The sequence below is a fragment of the Anser cygnoides genome, chromosome 10, assembly GCF_040182565.1.
Source record: "Anser cygnoides isolate HZ-2024a breed goose chromosome 10, Taihu_goose_T2T_genome, whole genome shotgun sequence".
NCBI classification, from domain to species: domain Eukaryota; kingdom Metazoa; phylum Chordata; class Aves; order Anseriformes; family Anatidae; genus Anser; species Anser cygnoides.
In genome coordinates this window covers 11,400,341-11,420,460 of record NC_089882.1, presented here as the reverse complement: position 1 = coordinate 11,420,460, position 20,120 = coordinate 11,400,341, and the positions used below count along the sequence as shown (strand labels likewise).

The window sequence follows — 20,120 nt, the reverse complement described above, 5'->3', positions numbered from 1 at the left end:
ATACGTACTTTATATCACTTATTAGATATTTGTATTTACCTTTTGGTTTAAAGAGATCATACTTCCCAATCTTCCTTTCTCTCAGCAGAAGTTTTAAGATAAAGGGCTGTTCTAGCTCTTCCTCTTACAAAGATGCTGCACTTTATGCAGAAACCTGTTTCAAGTATGTAACAATTTTCTTGGTCCTGTTAATTTCAGTGTAATAGTGTGTGTTTTCCACACGAGAAAATCTGTCTATACAAATTTCTGGAAGCACTAGTTGTGATTTTATAGCGAGGGTCCACACTTTGAGTTTAGATGAAGAATTTAGCCTTTATTTTGTCTTTAAAATGCAATAAATCTTTGAGTGTGATAATTTATCTGAAAACCCATTAAAGGGTTAATATCACACTGATAAACTGTCAGTGTGATAATTTATCCTAAACCCATTTTAGGAGTTAATGCAAAATGAAAATAGATTTTAAGTAAAATTTATTTCCCAGTTTTAGACTTTTTGACATAACCCTTTGAACTTCTCAAGCCACATAAACTTAGTGAAATCTTACTTCTTGGGTATGTTTCAATTTTTATTTAGAATAAATGCATTCTCCCACATTGTTCTTGTGCTTGCCGAAGTTGAAAGTGGCCGAGGTTGTTATTTTGTGCTATAAAGAAGCTTCATCTTTCCTCATGGCTGCTGCCAGTTACTACTCTTGGTAGCACTGATGTAAGAAGTGGCCATCAGCTGGCCTTTGGAGAAGGATGGATCTATATGAGGAGTGGTAATTTGAAGGTCAGCTGAAGAAGGCAGGATTGTCTCTTGAAATGAGGAAAAAATTAAAATCCATATAAGAATAGTTGTTTTTTGTAGGCTTGTGATAATGGAGGCACTGGAAAAGTGACGTGCAGCTTCTGAAGAGAAGATGGGTACAGCTGAAAATGAACTCAATCCGTGAATTGAGTAGGTATTAAATACAGGACACAGCAGAAACTTCTTACCACACTTTGATGTTTATAATGACATAGAGGTACGGTGATCCCTGAAGGTCTATGTCGCAGTAGAAAAGAGTATACCAGTTTCTATCAGAAAAGGTAGTAACTAAGTGGAGACATATGGATATATAAATAGGTTGAGTGAGTGAAACTTATGTCTGTTGCTAAGGATTTTAATTTCATTGGGAGGATTTAACAATGGGATATTTAATAAATCATTTTCTACGTATATATTTAAGCTTTTTAAGCTTTTGGAAATAAAAAAATAATCATGTAAAATGAAACAAAAAGTTTTTTTTTTTTTCCCAACAAAGTATCTCTGGTCATATACTTTTTAAATAATTATGACCTACATAAGGTTTAATGTTCAAAGGTATTTTGTACAGGTCTAATACTCACTGGCTTTAATTATTCTGTCATTATTATATGTAAAATAAATGGTAAGGCTCTCACTTATTTAATTTATATTAATAACTAATTATACTAGCATAAATGTATATATTCAAATCATCTGTGAGTCCACATTGGGATGTGTAGGTTTTTTTTGGATTCAGTTAAAAGGGGCTATCGAATTATTTTCACTGGAATATGGTGATGACACCTATCATCATTAAGCTGCTTAAGAAAATGAATTCCTTTGTTATGCATAGGTAAAGTACCAAACAGTTTTGAGGGACATAGGGTCCTGGAAATCTCACTGAAGGTCCAGGATATTTACAGAAGTTAAGCTCCGTAAAAGTACGATGCTTGAGATGGTGGGCAAAGTGTTGTTCATGCTTTAGGTTGATGAATTACATGTCCATGAACCCAATTCCCCCAGCTCAGGAATGCTATTACGCACAGGGCACATGCAGCTGCCTATGGACCTTTCATTTCTGAGTACTTGAAACACCATCCCTTTGGGTGGTTCTTGCCTCAATACATCTTGACTTTGATGCATGACAGCTCTTTTATGTAGCTAAAAATCTAGTTCCAGAGATCTTTTATTCAAGTGGCTTGGCTCATCTGGCTGTTTTTAATTCCTGAGTATTTAATAAGATTTTTTTTTTTTTTCCTTTTGGGGGGAATGGGACAGAGCCTGAAATAACTGGCAGTTTTGCTGGCTGGGTATTATAGTAATGTTAATCTTGTGAGTGTGCCAGTCTTCCCCAGCATCTGTGCTTTCTGGTCACTACAAGCATGTGGTTGCTTGTTGGCATGTAGCCAAACAGATGAACTTTGCACAATTGCTAAAATGAAGAATGCAAATGTTCTGTATAGTTCAGGATCCAGTTTTGCTTCCATGACTGTCAATAGGAAATTTGCTACTGAAAGGAGTCTAGATGATTGTATAGAAAACTTCTCCTCTGCTCTGGAACTGTCTGAGCTTTAGTGGGAAGTATTTTTGGAAATCCTATTTTTTTTTTCCTATTTGGTCTTGTGCCAAACACATTTTTGCTACGCTTTGTCCAAATAAATATGAGCATGTGAGAAATCTTCCAAAACACACTTTCCACCACTTGCATTTACCACTACTAGAACTTTGTAATGGGTTATATTTTGTCATTTTTACTCAGTGTGTGTTTACCTATGCTTTTAAAAATCTTAATACGTAAAGTGTTCTGATCCTGTAATCTGTTCATGCACAGCTGCTGAGTTCAGTGAAAGCTCTGTGGCAAAAAGGAATCAAATCTGCAGCAGGCAGTCCTACATTAGGCATCAACAATTCAATAATGTTTTACTGTCTTAAATTGTTCTCCTAGCAGGGTGTGTTCTCCATTCTTATTCTTTCTTGCTGACTCCAAAGCATGCACATCTATGGTCCTGTATTTGAGAATTGTGGGTGCCAGTTGCATGATCCAGTGTGGTGAGTGGGAGGGGAAGATCAGTAACAGTTTGATATTTGTTCACCATTACTTCTACAGGGGGAAATGATTTACTTAGATGTCATAAGTTGAAATTCTGCATCCGCAGATAATTTACTGATGTCTTTAGAGATGGAAAATAGAACCAAACTGCATGTCCTCTTTGCTCCACTAGAACCCAATGAAAAAAAATTACAAAATAGTCCTCATCACCAGCAGAGAAATTATTGTAGGCTGAGAGCATAATTGACGTTGAATGGCAAAGAATTCAAATTTTGTTTTCAGGCCCCAGAGTTTACATTAATTCATTTGTGTTGCATATATTTTGTTGAATTTCAGGAGTTCTGACACTGCTAAGGCTTTAAATAGTTTTTTTACTCATTAATACTGTAATTTTAACATTCTTTTATTAATTAAATTGCTAAATGGCATGGTATTAATTCCTTATGACAGCAGTTCTGCAAAAACTGAGATTAAAGTTAACATCAGAAAAACGTTAGTAGGTTTAATTGTTACTAAAATGCCAGCCATAGAAACAGAGATGGGGGAGTGAGTAATAAGAGGGTGCGGAGCTCAAACTGAAGGACAGTAACACAAGATGATATTCTTAGCTGATGTGGCGAAGCAGATGGTTCTGGCCAAATTCCAGGAGTGTGAAGTTGTTCCTTTAGCAGCCCTGGCCAGCGCACAGGGAGTCCACGTGCCCCAGGGAGACCAAGGGGCTCTTCCAACATGCAGCTGCTGGTGCTCCCGAGCGGGTGAGAAAATTCAACTGCACAGGCACCTTTCCTCTTTTCCTCTAGTCAAGTTTTATGGTTACAATATAGAGAAGAAAATCTGCATTTTCTCTAATTTAGTAGCTGGGGTGGCCTTCTAGGGAATTTCCCTTGCCTTTGGTAGCTCTCAACGGGAGGTACTGGGGCAAGGATAGGCTGCACCCAACTCACAGCTCTACTGCCACTTTTTTCATAATAATAATTTTCTTGATTATTAATGACAATGAATTTATAGTAATGCAACTGCTTGTTAATATTGCATTACTTAGCACCTGGTATCCCTTGAATGCAAAGTGCTTTACAATGGAGACTGAGCATTTTCTTTCACGTTTTGGTAGTGGGTAAAGGAAGGTTAAAAACGTGGATTGTAAAGCTAATTTGCTTATAGAATGTTTTCAAAGCACTTCACCTGGTTTGGTTATAAGTATTTAGGACAATTGGATATCTTCTGTGAGTGGGGGGTCTTTAAAAGCAAGTGAATACTTAAGTCAGCAGGCCTTACCTGCCACAGCAGTTTGTTTGCCAGTCCTCTTGACTCACTGTGAGCTGCACCTGCATGCAGCAACGGAATAAGCACCTCTCTATCTGCAATAAAAGTAACAGCTTGTTTCATAGCATAAATAAGGATTGTACGGTTTCATTACCTGCACATCATGGTTCAGGGCTTGTAATGTCATACATATGGGCATTTGTTTAGTTATAAATTATAATCATGGCCTTCAGCAATGTTAGCAGAGGGAACATCCTGTATATCTTTGTTTAGAAGGCATTCCTTTGATTGCTTTTAATTGCTTTCCCCTGCAGCTTTGCTTGAAGGTGTATGTGATAAAGGAGCAAATATTGTACTAAACAAGAACAGCTAATGAATGAAGGCAATGTCTATTATAAACTGTGCTGTAAGTAGGCAGCTACTAAATGGAGATGGCTACTAATCAAAGCTATTTCTGCGCAAAGTGTTGCAGTCTGTAAATCAGATAAGCTTACCCCAAATCTGCCTGTGCTGCTTTATTTATGAGTCAGTTCTAATTTCAAGTGGTTGTGGATTGTAATAAATACTTCAGCACCATGTTCTGTTTCTTTGTGCCAGTGCAAGAATGAAGTTGGAAAGGAAATAAAGTGCGGAAAGGGAGAGGTGGCTTTAGGCCATATTCGCACTGTTTTTATTGAGAAAGCTAGATCCCATGAGGCTTGCAGTGAGTCAGAGAGATTTCAAGATTGCTCTGGCTTGCATTCAGGATTCCTGTAACTTCCATGTGATCTTCCAGTGGTAAAAAAATGCAGCGAGTGGTGCACCTCAGTTTTGTCTTCCCTGTGTCTAACAAGCCTTTGCCATTGCCCTGTGCCAGAACCTGAAAGAGAGCTAGGAAAGAGACAGGCAATGGATCTGTCACTTCCTTTGCTAGTCAAAAGAAGTTTCTTGTTACGAAAACGTGTCTCAGAGGCCTGTGAGTCACTGCAGTAGTGTAAGGATGCAGACTACCTTTCAGAGCTAAAAGATGTATGACTTTGTTAGCAAAGACCTATACCTAAGGTAACGGGAGAGAATGTGCTATAAGGTTGCTATGGAGTAAGGAAGCTGGGCAAAAGAGTTTGGGAATGGCAACAACAAGTCAGTTCCTAAGAAGTTAGTCCAAATTTCCAGTATCTTGAAGCATTCAGTTTGTCCAAAGTAGGAGTATTTTGTAACCTATTTGACACAAATCCACAAAATTCAAGCATTACTTCTGCTGCTTGTAAATGAACTTGTTCCTAGTCTCTCGCCCATCCCTCATAAACCCCTTTGCTTCACAGCTTAGAAATGTAAGCAGTCTCTCAGTGCAAAAGGAAAAGCTTGCACTTCAAGAGAAAGCTTGCACTTCATTTATATCAATGTGTGGTTGGAACTAGTGAACATTGATTGGTGGGTCAAAGGTCTTGTGAATACAAACTTGCCCCCTTAATAGGTATTTATTAATACAGTTTAATTCCCTGGTTCTTAGAAAAGCAAAACGCATACAAATCATATACAAGTTAACTGAACAGGAGTTAACATTTCTCTTCCCCAACCAATGTGCCATTAATAAATCTCTGATTTTTCTGACAGAGCTACACAAACCTTGACTGTTTTCATTATTAACTTAATTGCTTTTCACTTACAGGTACATGGCCTTTTCCTGTTGGAGGCTAATGCACATTTCCTTGACAGGTAGAATAACCTGAAAGTTTTAAAAATGATGGAATAGCCAATGCAAAGTGAAATGTGAAACCAAGGTTTCAAGGAGACAGACAAACCTTGAAAGATCCAGAATTCTGGTTTCATGTCCTTTGGGGCAGGGTGAGCTGCTTACAAGTGTGTATAGAGGCTTGCATAGGATAGCTCAGTTTGAATATAACCTGTAAATATTACCATGGCATCAGAATTTAATTGTGATAGGCAATAATAATAATTAAAAACAATCATATGAAGCTTAATTAAAAATTTAGTAAGCTACATAACTTGCCAAGCTTGACTGTTGGTGGCCATGTACCTTATGAATTGTTTTATGAAACGTGTTATTTTGTGGATGTGCGTGGATGTGACTGCACAAAATTTCAGAGTCACCTGTGGTCCATAAACCTAAAATTATTTTGTAGGAAAGCTATAAAATTAAGATTTTCCATAGGACTTCCTTCTTTTACTTCTCTTGAATATACCATGGCAATAGCTCTTTGTTATCATTATAGCCACAGTGGGAATAGTCAAAGTATTGCCAAGCAATGTTAAAAATTAAAATCTATATTTGAAGAGGCGTACCAAATTCAAAACTGGCCAGTAAGAGGAATAGTTTGAATTTCAGATTTGTTCTTATCTGAATGGCTGATTTCAGTTATTTCTTGTTGAATTTCTCTTCTGCTAGTTTTCATATAAAATTGCTTTCTTTTCTTTCTAGGCTTTCAGCATCATTGAATAACTCTTCCTTACATTGCTGGTAGATACAGTCATATCAGATTCATGATGCTGATTAGGGCAAGTGATATCTAAATTAACAGATGATTTTCTATTTGATTCAGTAGCCAATAAATGCAATTCATGGTGTTGGAGTGCTCCATATAAATACCAGAATCCTTGTTTCTCCCACTGGTGAGTGCAGTTCTTGGACAGATGAAGAAGTCGGTGAAAGGGAACTGGGGGCCCTGACAAAGTAATCAGCATTGCTTTGAAAAGTGTTTATGGAAATAGGACAATTGCCAATTGGCTTTAATGAAATTCATTTTCCCACAAAGTTCAGAAGTATTTGAGAGGATTCCTATCCTAGACCTACTGTAGGCACAATGTTTAGAGTTTATAATATCATTTTATATGATTATTTTATCCCAGCTATGCCTCTTTTTTTTTTTTTTGGTTAAATTGTAATCAGCTATTGTTGAAAATTTGAATGTACAAAGACACTCACAAGTACAGCCACACAAAGACCAGATTCTAAGAAATACAATGCTACTTACCTAATAAATTTTGATTAATATTTTCTTAATACTGGAAGAACAGTAACGGACTCTGCAGCCCAGTGTGAAGTTTGTGTAGAACTGAAAAAGAAGACGTATGTTCCCAGCTTCTGTTGCTTAACAGAACTGACAGCTGATTCCTCAGCTGAGAATGCATGCCCCCATTAATTTCTTTATCTTGGTTTTGGTGTGTGATAGCTAAATTATAGATTTTTCAAACCAAATGTTTTTCTTCTCTAAATCAAGTTTACAATTCCTAAAAAAAATGTAGGTACACAGTAGTACATAGTGTATCTAAGAATTTTCTTCTGTGGTTTGGGATGTCAGGTCAGTGTGTGGCTGGGAAAAATAAAAGCTTGTTAATGAGAATGTATGTGCATGAGCATTCCTTTTGTGTGTCTTTGCTGCACTTTCTTAGGAAAACATGCTTCCTCTTTCCATGCTAAATATTCTGTATAAAAGAGGTAGGAGGGTATTCACATCTGGACAGTGTGCCTGACCCATCAGTTGCATCTTCATTATTAATGCTTTTTGTGAGCATAGAACCAACATATTGCAAGAAATCATCACTTGGTCTTACTGCTGTGTTCAGAAAAGTACCCGAATATTCCTCTACCTCAAGTAGAAATTCCCAAGCTGAGAAATTTGGCTCTAATACAACATTATGACTTACAATGTGGTAGGCAAAATGGTTTTGTACACCTTCAGTCTAATGGAAAACTTGATCTGAATGCAATAGACTTTCAGAATTGGCACGGACATTCTACGCACAATCAAGAAAAGTGAACAGATAAGCAGGCAGATGGTTAGACCTGCGTATGGGAATGGTGGGAAGGAGGATTGGTATGTGGCGAGTACCAGACATCAGCTCTCCATCAGCTGAGCATTGTGTTAACCAGATAGATTAGACAGATTTATGGCAGTTCAAAAGCACATCCTAGTATACATAATAATGTTTAGGTCCCTTTGATCTAGCTCTGCTGCATGAAATAATACAAATAAGATAGGGCCTGTGATACATCCTTGTTTAACCTTGTTTGTCACAGGGAGAAGTTGGGAGAGAGATTCTGCTGTGCAGAACATTTGATTGCCTGGCTTTTCTTAAAATTGGTTGAAACCTTCTTGCACAGTCATGTCTTTCTAGGAGTCTTTGAAGTGCAGTTCAGCTCCCCATTTCAGAATAATCAAAGCATGAACACTTCTGCATTTACTGAGCTGAAAAATATATGTAAAATGTCTTGTGGTTTCCTTAGAGTTACACTGTGGTCCAGAGCTTTCGTTTGACCAGATGGAAGGACAAATGACTGGGGAGAATCTGAGAAAGATTCTGGTTAGTGAAGGCCAGTGGTGAGATTGCTTTCTACAGTTGCAGTGAATTTTATCTTCTTCCATCTCTAGATGATGTATACAACATTGAAATATCATGGAGTGACTCCCACATCCCAAATCTGATTAAAATAAACAACAACAACAACAAAACAAGAACTACAAAAACAAACAAACAAACAAATGGTGCAATCATTTAGGGAGAACCTAGCAACTCACACTGTGTTTCAGGAATTGATGTATTTTACAATCTTGCACTGCTGCTAGTGCCTTGTTAAGTTGGCTATGACTGGTAACTCAACCAAACCTTCTTAATAGTGAGTCCAACACATTTCCACTGGTGGTTGTGCTGTTGCTAAACAAATACTAAAAGTGTTGGTCCCAGCACTTCCTTATGCCTTGGCAATCTGTGATCAGTGCATTTTTCCCCCTGGTTATAATCAGCATTGTCATGTTCTGACTTGGTCCGTAATCCCTCTTGAGTCCCTTATAAAACAAGCACATATGGTGCTTGTCAGCATTTTCCTGCCATTCATCAGCCTTGGCTTTCCACCACTGACCCTTCATGTGACATAACCGATTTGGACTTCATGGTGAATCTTCCTGGAAGCCAGCTTGTTCGTAATTGGAACTGGGTGAGCCAGAACAATCTGACAAGCACTCTATTTCTGTCTGAGCAGAAGCTGAATTGCTGTATGATAGACACATCCTGTTTTGATAATCCACACATAGAAAGTCAACAGTTTGCTTGCAATCTGACATGTTATATATGGTCTACCATACCTTCCGCAGAGGATTTCAGCAGCAGAGAGCAGTAACCAGATCACACACAGCTTTTCACATTTGGCCTTTCCATTTTGTTCCTCTACATTATCCGCTGCCTAGCTGTTCTGGTACAACATCTGGGATGCTCTTTGTGGAATAGTTTTCACAAAGTATGTTGCTGGACATTTATTAGTGAGAAGTAAATATTGATTCAAGACCTTCCAGTGTTCAGTGATGTACCTGCCAGTCTGTCATAGATGGGATTGTAGATGTGTGCAAGAGAACATTAATTTAGTTCTTGAGATATGGCTCTAGCGATTTTTAATTTCATGCCTGATACACAGACTAAAAAGTGAGCTGTTTTGGCTGAGAATCACTTCTATGTCTGCTTTCCATGTGAGGCCAAAACGTACTGCTCCATCTCATGTGTGTGCTTACGTCTCTTAAACTAAGCATGTCAGAACTGGGGATTATCTAGGGAGCGTTGGTTCACATTGCGTCAGCTTGCTTCACAATTCTAACAACAAACTAGCTCTTCTATTTGCTTCAAACATTTTTATCCATGCAATAGAAAAATACGGTAACTAGAAAATGAAGTGGATTTGATTTGAAACTCAAATGGAGAGCAACTGATGGAATGCATGGAAGAGAGTGCAAGCAATCATGTGAAGAAAAATAAATGCTGTGCTGACTACAATTGAACTAGTCGATATATATACCCATGCATGCTTACATATGTATGTGTATATATGTATGTATGTATAGTAATAAGGAGAAATAAAATAAGGGTCTTTCAAGTGAGTAAATGGATGGATGGATGGATTTTTGGTTGGGTCTTACTAAAGCACACAGCATGAATACTAACAGAGAACTTGGAAAATCAAGATAGTGAGAACTTGGAGGGTACAGACAAGATTCTGCACTCCTGATGCAAACTTCCTTATAGTCACTATTAGTGTGTCCCTGCATACTTAATCTTACCGATAAAAATTGTGATTTTTTTTTCCCTGAGTAGTTTTTTTTTTTTCCCCTCTTTGGCTTGTGGCAGATTTGGGGCATTAATATTTCCCACGATTACATTTTGTCCTCATGGATTCAGATTGTGCATATGCATTATATGGTCTTCTGTGTCCCTGAAGACTGTCCATTTGGTCAAAAACCCTTTGTTTTGCAAAACCAGCTTTAACAAGAAGGTGTTCCTCAGCCAAGCCCTTTGCCATAAGTATGTCAACCCTACAAAAAGGTCACACAGTATTCCTCAGCCATTTGAGTTTCCCTCACTGGTGCTATGCTGAGGTAGTCTCTTCCCTGCTTCTAGCTCTATTCTTTGCTCTGGGTGACTGGCTTTGGTGATATTGTGAAGGTTGGATATTTGCAAGTAGCAGCAAACATTGGATAGGAATTAAAAGTAGCAAGAGTGATCAACTCTAAAAACTTGCTTTTGCTGTTACTATGGGATTGCCAAGTCACTCAAAATCATTGAAAGGTCTTCCTGGTTTTGCATCAGCAGCTGCCTTTCAGGCTGCATACATTCGAGCTTGTCACTAGTTTCTAATGCTATTACTGATTGCTCCCTGTATCGTTTCTCCTTGTATCATTTCTCCCTCTTTAGTTACAGAGGAGATTTTATTAAAGGCTGTTTTTCTTGCCAAGGAGTTTTTATTAAAGGTTGTTTTTCTTGCCCCATCTAAAGGAAAGTCTTTCCAAAGACAGAATTGTTTCCTTCCCAGTAACTGCATTGGCACATATGAATTGTCTAATGCTGAACTGATAGATGGGCTGTCATCAGGGTACAAACCTGTGACTGTTAGAACAAAGGTTGGCAAATTCAAATGGGAAATAAAGTGCAAATTTTTTAACAGCAAGGGAAATTAATAATTGAAACAACTCACCTACGGATCTAGTGAGGAACAGCTGTCTTCCTAAAAGACATGCCCCAGTTCAACAAGAAGTTATTGAGCTCAGTGCAGGAATCAACTGGTGAAATTCTCTGGGCTATGTCTGGCAGAAGTCCAGAGCAGAGGATCCAATGGTATCTGCTGAATCACTAAAGCAAAACCAAACTGCTTCTGAAGGAACAGCAAACAGCTTTCCCCTGTGGATCAGACATCAAAGCAGGGAAATGTAGCATTTGACAAGTGTGCTGTATATGGTAATTAAATTGCTTCTATGCTCATTTACAACTTTCTCTTTCCTCCTCTCAACTGCATTTTTCATCCTATATTTTTCAACTTTTTTTTTCCTCTGCTCTTTTATCGCTTTCTACTCCAAAGCATTCAAATTGTAGCTGAACTTTTGAACTACACAAGGAGTTTGTTTATCTTTAATCACCAACATGCACAGTAGTATTCCACTGCATGGCAATTTTACAGAGTAGGCACCCCAATGTTGCAATGCAAGGAAGGAACTGACAAGTTTTAGTATTAAAAACTGTTTGAAATGCCTCAGAATAAGAAATCATAACAAATAATTATGACCTAACTCACTTGTCAGGGGCAGCCAAGGGCACATGCCAGCAATTGCAGCATATTCATCAAAGGAAGGTGGGCAACAGACCAGCTGAGTTTCGACTTGTAAGTGCAGTATTCCACTCCTGCAGGGAACGGCAGCTTGCAGCCTTTGCATCTTGGAATCTTGGCTTCTCCTGGCCCAGATGCAGCCATTTGGCCCACATGAGTGCAGGCTAATACAGGTTCTCAAGCAGAAGGACCTCATTCACATTTTGCTACCTCTGTGTTCATATAGAATACCTGAACATTAAGGCTTATTTACTAGAGGTCATTGGTATGGGAACGGAAGCATATTGCTTGGTCTCAGATGTTTCATCTTCTTTTGCTGCCAAAATCTAGGACGCACTTTTGGGAAATGTAATATTTATCTGACATTTTTGGGCATATTGAAGCACTTCTCCAGTGAGAGCGTGGAATCTATTGTGTATGTGCACTGTGAAGACCTGAAGAATGTACAGTGAATCCACGCGATTAAATGGCTGCATTGCTGCTGAGTGATACTCCATACACGTCCTGTGGACATATGTAGGAATATCCTGCTGCAAGGATCACAGTCCTCCTCCTATACCAGGAGATGGGTTCCTTTTTTAGTGTGAAATTATGAATAAACATGGGGATGTCTGCAGAGCATTCTGCTATAAGCTCCACACAATTTCAGGGTCTGTTTTTTCCTGCTAGTTTGTATCCACTTTTCTTTTGTCTCATAGGCTGTAAGCTTTTCACAGTAGGAACTATTTTTATGTTCTTTCTACGTCTAATATCAAGGACACCTAATGCATGACTCTGGCTTCTAAGTGCTACAACGGTAATTTTCATAGTATTTCAGTTACTTTGACAGTGATTAACTGTGCCATGTTATTGGTGGTCGACACCACGTTAACCATATTTGCATCCTGAATCTTTCAAACAGCAAGCTGTAACATAAAGGCCTGAAATTTCCCCATCTGAAAATCATTTCCCAGCATTTAATGAATTGTTTAATTAAATGTGAACAGCAAACTTCTTGTTTGGATTGTTAAACCAGGAGCGAATCTGGTTAATTGTCTCTCTCACTGGAGTCTTTTATGATACTTGGGCAACACAAGAAATTCCTTTTCAGCTATTATACGACAACCCTGAAGAGTTTCAGAGAAATTATGTCTAGGCCTTATTTTTGGTTATATATAGTCTCTTCTGGAGGACAATTTCTTAGCCTGTGAACTTTCAAGGTGTATAAAGGGTGCAGTTTGCTTGATTACCAAATCTCCATTAAAGGTGAAGTTCCCCACACATTGTACTTTCTACAGATACTGTCAACTACTTAATGGCCTCAGGAGACACTCAAATGAAGCATTCAACAAAGCTGTAATGCATAGCGTATTTTTTTTTTTTTTTGTCTTTAGAGAACTTTTCACTTAAATTATACATTAACTTGTAGTGAAAGCTCAACATTATTAATTGTTTTTGTTTTTCCAGGCATAGCAAGAGGCTTATATGGCTGTCACTCCATTTAGAGGAACAAAAGAGTTATTTTTTGTCACTCATGTGCTGCAGACACAGGTAAAATAGTGGAGTACTGAATTCCTGTCAGCTGTGGTAATGTTGTACATGCAATCACATCACAGAATTGGACTTTTTGTATAGTAAATGATAAACAGTCAAGGGAAGATATGAAATGATAATGAATCTTCATCATCTCTGCACATGTATGGAGAGTAAGCATGGCTTTGGGCCCTAACTAAGACTTAGAAAAAATGTTGGTAGGATTTTTTTGACAAAAGGAATATTCAAAGGAGATCCAGCTATTCTGATTTAACTGTGAACAAATGTCTGACTGTAATAATCCAGACACACTACTTAGGAAAAAAGCTGGCTGGCCTGGCCTGGCCTTATTAGGAAATCCTCTTGGTCCCTATGATGTAATCAAGTTCGGTAGGTTTTTGTATTATTCTGCACCCTCCCACACCAAGACACCAGCCAAATATTCCATAGCCCTCCTAATGGGGATTGTGGCATGCTCATGTGGTGGCTGTGACTTTCAGGTACATATTTCTGTGATGCTTTGTTGCAGGGACTGGGATATCATTTCTGCAGGAGCAGAGACTGTGCCCATGTGTGCACCAGTAAGATGTAGCCCCAAACAGATCCTTCGGTGACACCACTCCAGGGCTGCCAATGTCTTCCACCTCGTGGCTGCCTCCTGTTTATGTGATAGCAAAAGTTCTTCAGGAAATAGCAGCAGAGTGACCACATAATAGTGATGCCTAAGAAATGCATTCATAAGTTTTTCAGAGGATGGCTTTAAATATATATATACAGAGCTACTGTTGTATGGCACTTGGTCTCTTGGAAGTTTGTTTCACAGATTTCTGTTTAAAGTCCTGAAAAAGAATGAACTCTGTTGTGTTCCTCAGGAGAAAGGCCATTCAGCTATATGAAAAAGAGTAGCATGCTGGAACTCTGCATAATATTCCCTTAGCTCCATTAAATCTATAATAGTAACATCAAAGTCCTACCTTTAATCTTCTAAATCTGGTCATCATTCTGTTACTTTGACCAGACAGTGTAAATCAAAAGAAGTGCTATAACTGCACAGTGGAAGGACCTTGAAAAATCTTTATCTTAAAAAAGAAAAGTATAGGATTTTTTGAACCTGAGCTGCACAAAAATTCAGGGAAAATCAGAATAATTGCCTAGATCTCGGCCCTATACATGTCAGTGTTGACTATGTTTTGTGCAGATTTTATGTGCAAAAGACCATCTTTCCTTCAGAATGAACAGACTGCAAAAGTAGAGATTTTTCTGGATGAAAAAAGGCTACAGGGTATTTTGATTTTGCTTGGTAGGAATGGACACAACTTGACACAAGTTACCAGGTGAGAAGTGATTTTCATGTTCTGATTTACTGCCAATGTTGTCCTTACTTTGTCACTTTTCACCAGCATAATTCCATCCATACTAATCTTCAGTAGAACACTAGAACATACCATAACACAACTGCGAGGAATAATTTAACTAAGTTTAATAAATGTGGCTTCATGGCATGAGCCTTTTGTGAAAGTAAGACTGTTAACAGAGCTCTAATTCTTGCAGGATTTACCTGTCACCAGCTGGCCCATTGTTAAACACAATTTTGTCTGCCTGCATTAAAATTATATTAAACATTGTTCTTCAGGACTAATTTATTTTTTTCATGGAAGAAAACTTGATACCCAAGAGAACCTGGTAATATTAGGAACCTGTGCCTGGCTCCTAATGCTCTGGCAGTATGCTAACAATATGCACAACTGAAATGTCAGCACTTACCAGCAACTCAAAAAGAGTTGTTCCTGGTCAGGATTCAGCAAAGTCGTGTGGGCACCTAGCTCTGACGTGAACAGATCTGTCATTAGGTTAGACATGTAGCTTAGTGGTGTAAATGTTTTCTAAAGGAGTTGCTTTTCACGTGGATGAACAGAAGTCCTATAATTTGGCCAGTGGTCAAATGGCCCAGGGACCTGGGAGCCAGAAGAGTTTGCCTCCAATGTCTGTTTGCAGTGTGTGTCTCTGGCTCTGGTATTATCAACCACTCACATCCTCAAGTAACAAAATACATATAATAATTGAATTATGTGTTTAGACTACTGAGAGAGTAACTTGCTAACTTTCTTCTACTCCACTGAATTTAGCTGTGAAAAACTGGCTAAGAAGTAGGGCCTTGCTGAAAGTGACATATTACATCTGAATAGTTGCACTCTTGGATAAACAGAAATTACAGAGTAAATAAGACAATGCAGAGAAATAAGATCCAAATTGAAGTGTGGAAATTGTGGATGGTAGAAGTGATTACTTTTAAAAATAGCTTTAAATGTGTGTTTGTTCTTTGAGTTTCACTATAAATTGTAATGAAGTACCTCTAGGTTCAGATGTGAATGGGGCCAAATCTTGGAGTTGTTATTTGGACAAACAGAAAACACTTAAAAAACCAATCTTCCAACTGAAAATAATTGTGTTTTAACTCCCTAAAGATAGCAGGGGTGGGTCTGATTATCATATTATTCTGCTGCCTACTTATTGTGCTAAGCATCTGCTATAACCTTTTGGATCTTCCTTGTCATTCATGCTTGATATAAACTAAAACTACACAAAAAATAGTGGATTTTAAAAATCTCATACATTCTGTCTGTAATTATCCTGGTGGCATGGTGTGACCTGCTGATTCAGTTCTTATTGAGATGAATATGAGCTGTTAGTAGACCAAGGTTCAGTGAATACATTAAATCTTGAGGCCCCAATCAATCACCCACTTCCTCATGGCAGTGTCTAGGATGTCTGGAAAATAAGAAGTATCAGAGGTGATTAGAAGAGACCTCCTTACATGAAAAAAGTCTTAGAAAAGTTGAATCTCAAGTTTGGATTCACTTTTCCTGAGGACTTACTAAGTTTGACTTTTGTTTTTTGCTTTTACAGAGACACACAAGAAAGCAGAGTGTTTCACTGACTGTTTCCCGGTGAGCCAGCGTGCTAAGCAGGGACTGGCTAAGATGTGACACTTTGATACAGCCTGCTTTGGCTGCTCTGTGGGGTGAATAATACATAGCAGCCTTGTCCAAATAGGAACTGAGCACCTTTATTTCCTGCCTGAATCCACTTTGCAAGTGGGGCTCAGCATGGGGAATCTGTCACTTCCCTGCAAGCAACTTCAGAAAGGAAAGACAGAAAAGGAAGAGCAGTCACTTTGGGCTAAATTTTAAAGGCAATGCTTTTATCCTTCCTAGGGAATCGGTCAAGTGGCTCTTGATGCTATTTTCTCTCTCAGGTGTCTGACCCAATGGTAGAAACGGTTTTCTTAATATCCAATGGTATTGTTTCCCCTATGTGCGCTCCAGTGACCATCATGATTGATGCTATTATGGAGCAGAGGAGCACACAGTAACATATGAATGATAGTGCACTCCTTGTCTTGTTTCAATCATTTCACTCATATTTTTCACATAGTCTTTTTTTCCTTGAAGTTTACCACATGTATATAGTATGTGCAGTCTTTCACACTCAAACCCACTTTTCCTTCTGCCACAATGGATGTTCCACTGATGATACAGTCAGGGAATACTCTAGAGACAATGGGTGAGATATGCCTCATCTGCTGAGCCTGTTAAGCTTTAAATGCCCCACTCATTAAATCTGCATGGCTGCGCTGGAAGCCAAAGGACTATTTCTATCTCCGGTTACCTACTCACCTCTCAGTAACGTCTTCTGGCTTCCACCATGATGCTCCATCCATCACTGCCTCTGAAAGAGCAGCAAGCTGGATAGATGAGGCCTGAATTCCTGCTTCTCAGGCCCATATCTCAGTGCATCTTCCCCTAAGCTAACAGGAGCTTCCATTTTTCCAAGGAATATAATCAGTATCTGCTTCATTCAATGAGATAGGAGAAGCTACTCTGATACACAGTTCTTTCATTAGAAATATTTACATTCAGAAAGTGATTGCTTGTTTAGTTTTCAGAGTGTAATCTACAAAGATGCAACTAAACTGCCTTTCTTCTGGGAAACATTTTATCTGTCTGTCCTATGCTAATATGATCCGTCGTATGCTGTACATCTTTCTTCATTTCTTCCTACCTATAAATTATTCAGAACTATTATAGCTAAAATTGTGAATCAATGATTTTATTTCTGTCTTCTGAAATGTTAGAAGGGATTTGGGTTGGAATGAAGGGGATGCTATCCTTGTGAGAAGGGGATGATATCCTTGTGAGACTGGGAAATCAGGAATCAACTATGACTGGCAGGCGCTCTCACAGAGAAATGAAAAAGATGGGTAAAAATATCTGTTCTAGTTAAAAATATTAGAAGACTTAATATAAAATATTTAAGCCTACACAGCTTAGTCTGTAGAACTTACTATCAAATATAACAATAACCATTTCAAAGTTTATAGAGCCCTTTCTAGATAACTATATCAACTTCCTTACTAGAGCTGACTCAAACTGGTTAATTCCACTTTAAGGGAGAAATGTAACCTCTTGCAGTAACCCAAAGATTTCGGTCTTTTCACCTAAAAAAACCCACATGAATTAATCTTCTATAACACAAGCTATCAAGTAATTCGTGACTTCTCTTGCCTAGAAATATGTAATCCTTTGCAATCACATTCTGTAATTCACTCCGATTGACAGATGTTTCCACTTAAGTACTTAAAAAGACACCTCCCAGGCGCATGTGGGCTTAAGATCAGAGGTTAAACTCCATTTATCAACTTAAAGCCTTCAGCTGTTCTCCAATTTAGAAAGAGGTGTTTGTATGAGAGGGCAAAGTCTGAAGTTATTGTTGGGTTGTTTTAGGCAAGCTTTCACATTGATTCTGGTGCAACATAAGGTTAAGGTAGGACTATCATTTCATTTTATTTTTCTTCTTGACAAGCCTTACCATCTTGTACGCAGAAAAGCAACCTTTTTTTTCTACATAAGTCAACTCATGCACCTTGCAACTCACATGTAGAGCTTGGTCTTTGAGGCTCTTGACCCCCCAGAAGAGTACAGCTTTGCAGAAGCGTGGGCTGCTTTGCCTTGATCCAACTGTATGGTCTGGACTGCAAACCATGTATTTTTTTTTGTTTTAGTGGTCTTCAGGAAGCATGCTAGTTGCAGAATGCTGGTGTGATTCCTATTTTGTTCCTGATGCATGAAATTCCTCCTCTGTGAAGAGTTATATGCTCTTTGTGTAATTTGTGGTGATGTGACCAGTGGTGTTATGGCCAATTCCTACTCTAAATACCGTATGCCTAATACTTTCTAGATAAACTTTTAAAATGTGTGGAAATTTAGCTCTTACTGCTAGCAATCCTGCCTGCAAGGCACAGAGTGCAATATAAATATGTTATGTTAATAGCATAGGTGGTATTAAAGTGATTGTATAAACTTATATTAGAAAAATCAAAAGCTGTATCACTGCAGTCGTGGGATATGTGTTAAATTTTAATTTGCATCTAGGTTCTGTTAATACAGCTTTGCCATGTAGTTCTGTTTCAGTTGATTCTTTTGTGTATCTATGGCTAATTCTATAGTCTGCTCTTTCACTGGAGCACAGAGAATTTTTTCTTCTTGTAACTAACGTTAATGGCAAAGTAATGTATGTAATGACATGTTGTTACGTTATAGTAACACCTAAGTATGTCCATACTGGGCCAGAGTCCTACAGTGGTAGGAATTGAAATGTGAAGGAAATAGTATGGAAGGTAGTAGGAATACAATGGGTGCAGGCAGATGGGGAGCACCCAAGATTAACAAGACAGCCTTGGTTAGTGTGACAGACAGCCATCAGATTGTGTTAGTGGGCTGCTCGTTGTTAAATGCTTTGTATGCGTCACAGTAAAGGGAAGGTGGGCTTATTGCTGGGAATTTCTGAGCTGCATGGGACTGTGAGGGTGGAAATAAAAAAATACATTCTGAGGTGATGGGAACCAGTGTTGCTGACTGGACAGGCATCAGTAGCATTATTACAGACACCATGGGTGTCCAGTGGGAGAAACAAGGTTTTGCACCTGATAGAAAGCAGATCAGGTGATGGTGCAGTAAGAGAAATAAGACAGGGACGTTGTTTTGCAGTGCTGATTTGAATGACTGAGTTGGCATTTGTCAAGCCAGCAAAGAGCAGCCTATGAACTTTAGGAGGAGTATTCAATAAAACCTAATAGCTCAAGCTGATAGTCTGTGCTACTGTAAGATGACTCTCCTAACTAGTGATGATCCTGGTTGTTAAATCTGTGTCTAGATTCAATGCACCCTGAGCTTCAGAGACGCTTCATCTTCATGTGAATCCATATCTTTGTGACAACATGGAGCATTTGCAGGATCATGCATAAGCATGAATTTTTTATTCTTCCTTTTGAAAATCTGGATGTGTTTCAATCCAAAATTTCTAGTCATTCCCTTTTCCTATCTCTGTGATCTTATGCTGAACCAGAGCACCGAGCTGTAAACAGAAGTGCTGTTTCTAGCAAAAATCATGATAAGTTTTACAAAGTTGTATCTGCAAGAAGTTTCTTCTTCTTTTTTTTTTGTTTAGTGCAGAGAAAGAAATTAATCCCATGGTGACATATAATTTGTCCTCATTAGCAGGAAACAGGATTTATACAGGCTTGAAAGCTATTTGTTAGTCTAACACATCAGGCTAAAATTTTAGCCACCACTGATTGTGCATTGTTGACTTGACAGCAGAAGTAACCATAACTTAGACTTAATGAATGCTTTCATGCAGTATGCACAGTCCTCCAAGAGTCCTTATTTCATACTATTTAATGCTGTGCTGAACAGTTGAGTTTGATAAAGGCTGAAACAGTCAGAATTATGCTTTCATTTGAATTTTAATTTTTAAAGGGGGAAGGCAGATGGTATTGTTTTACTGAGAGAATAGTCCAGCATGTCCTACAATACTAAAAGTCTCTTTGAGCCCATCTGATACTGGTCTCTGAGTTGTCTCTGCTGGCATCCTTTGCTTACATA

The 20,120-nt window shown here is 38.4% G+C and overlaps 1 long non-coding RNA gene across 1 annotated transcript in view; it reads left to right on the top strand.

The window, feature by feature from the left end:
* Positions 1-17,833: 17,833 nt before the first annotated feature.
* LOC106035494 (uncharacterized) overlaps positions 17,834-20,120 on the top strand; it is a 196,668-nt gene continuing 194,381 nt past the window's right edge. The window contains exon 1 of the long non-coding RNA XR_010833937.1: positions 17,834-18,000. This is a non-coding gene — a long non-coding RNA (uncharacterized lncRNA). The remainder of the gene's footprint in view (positions 18,001-20,120) is intronic.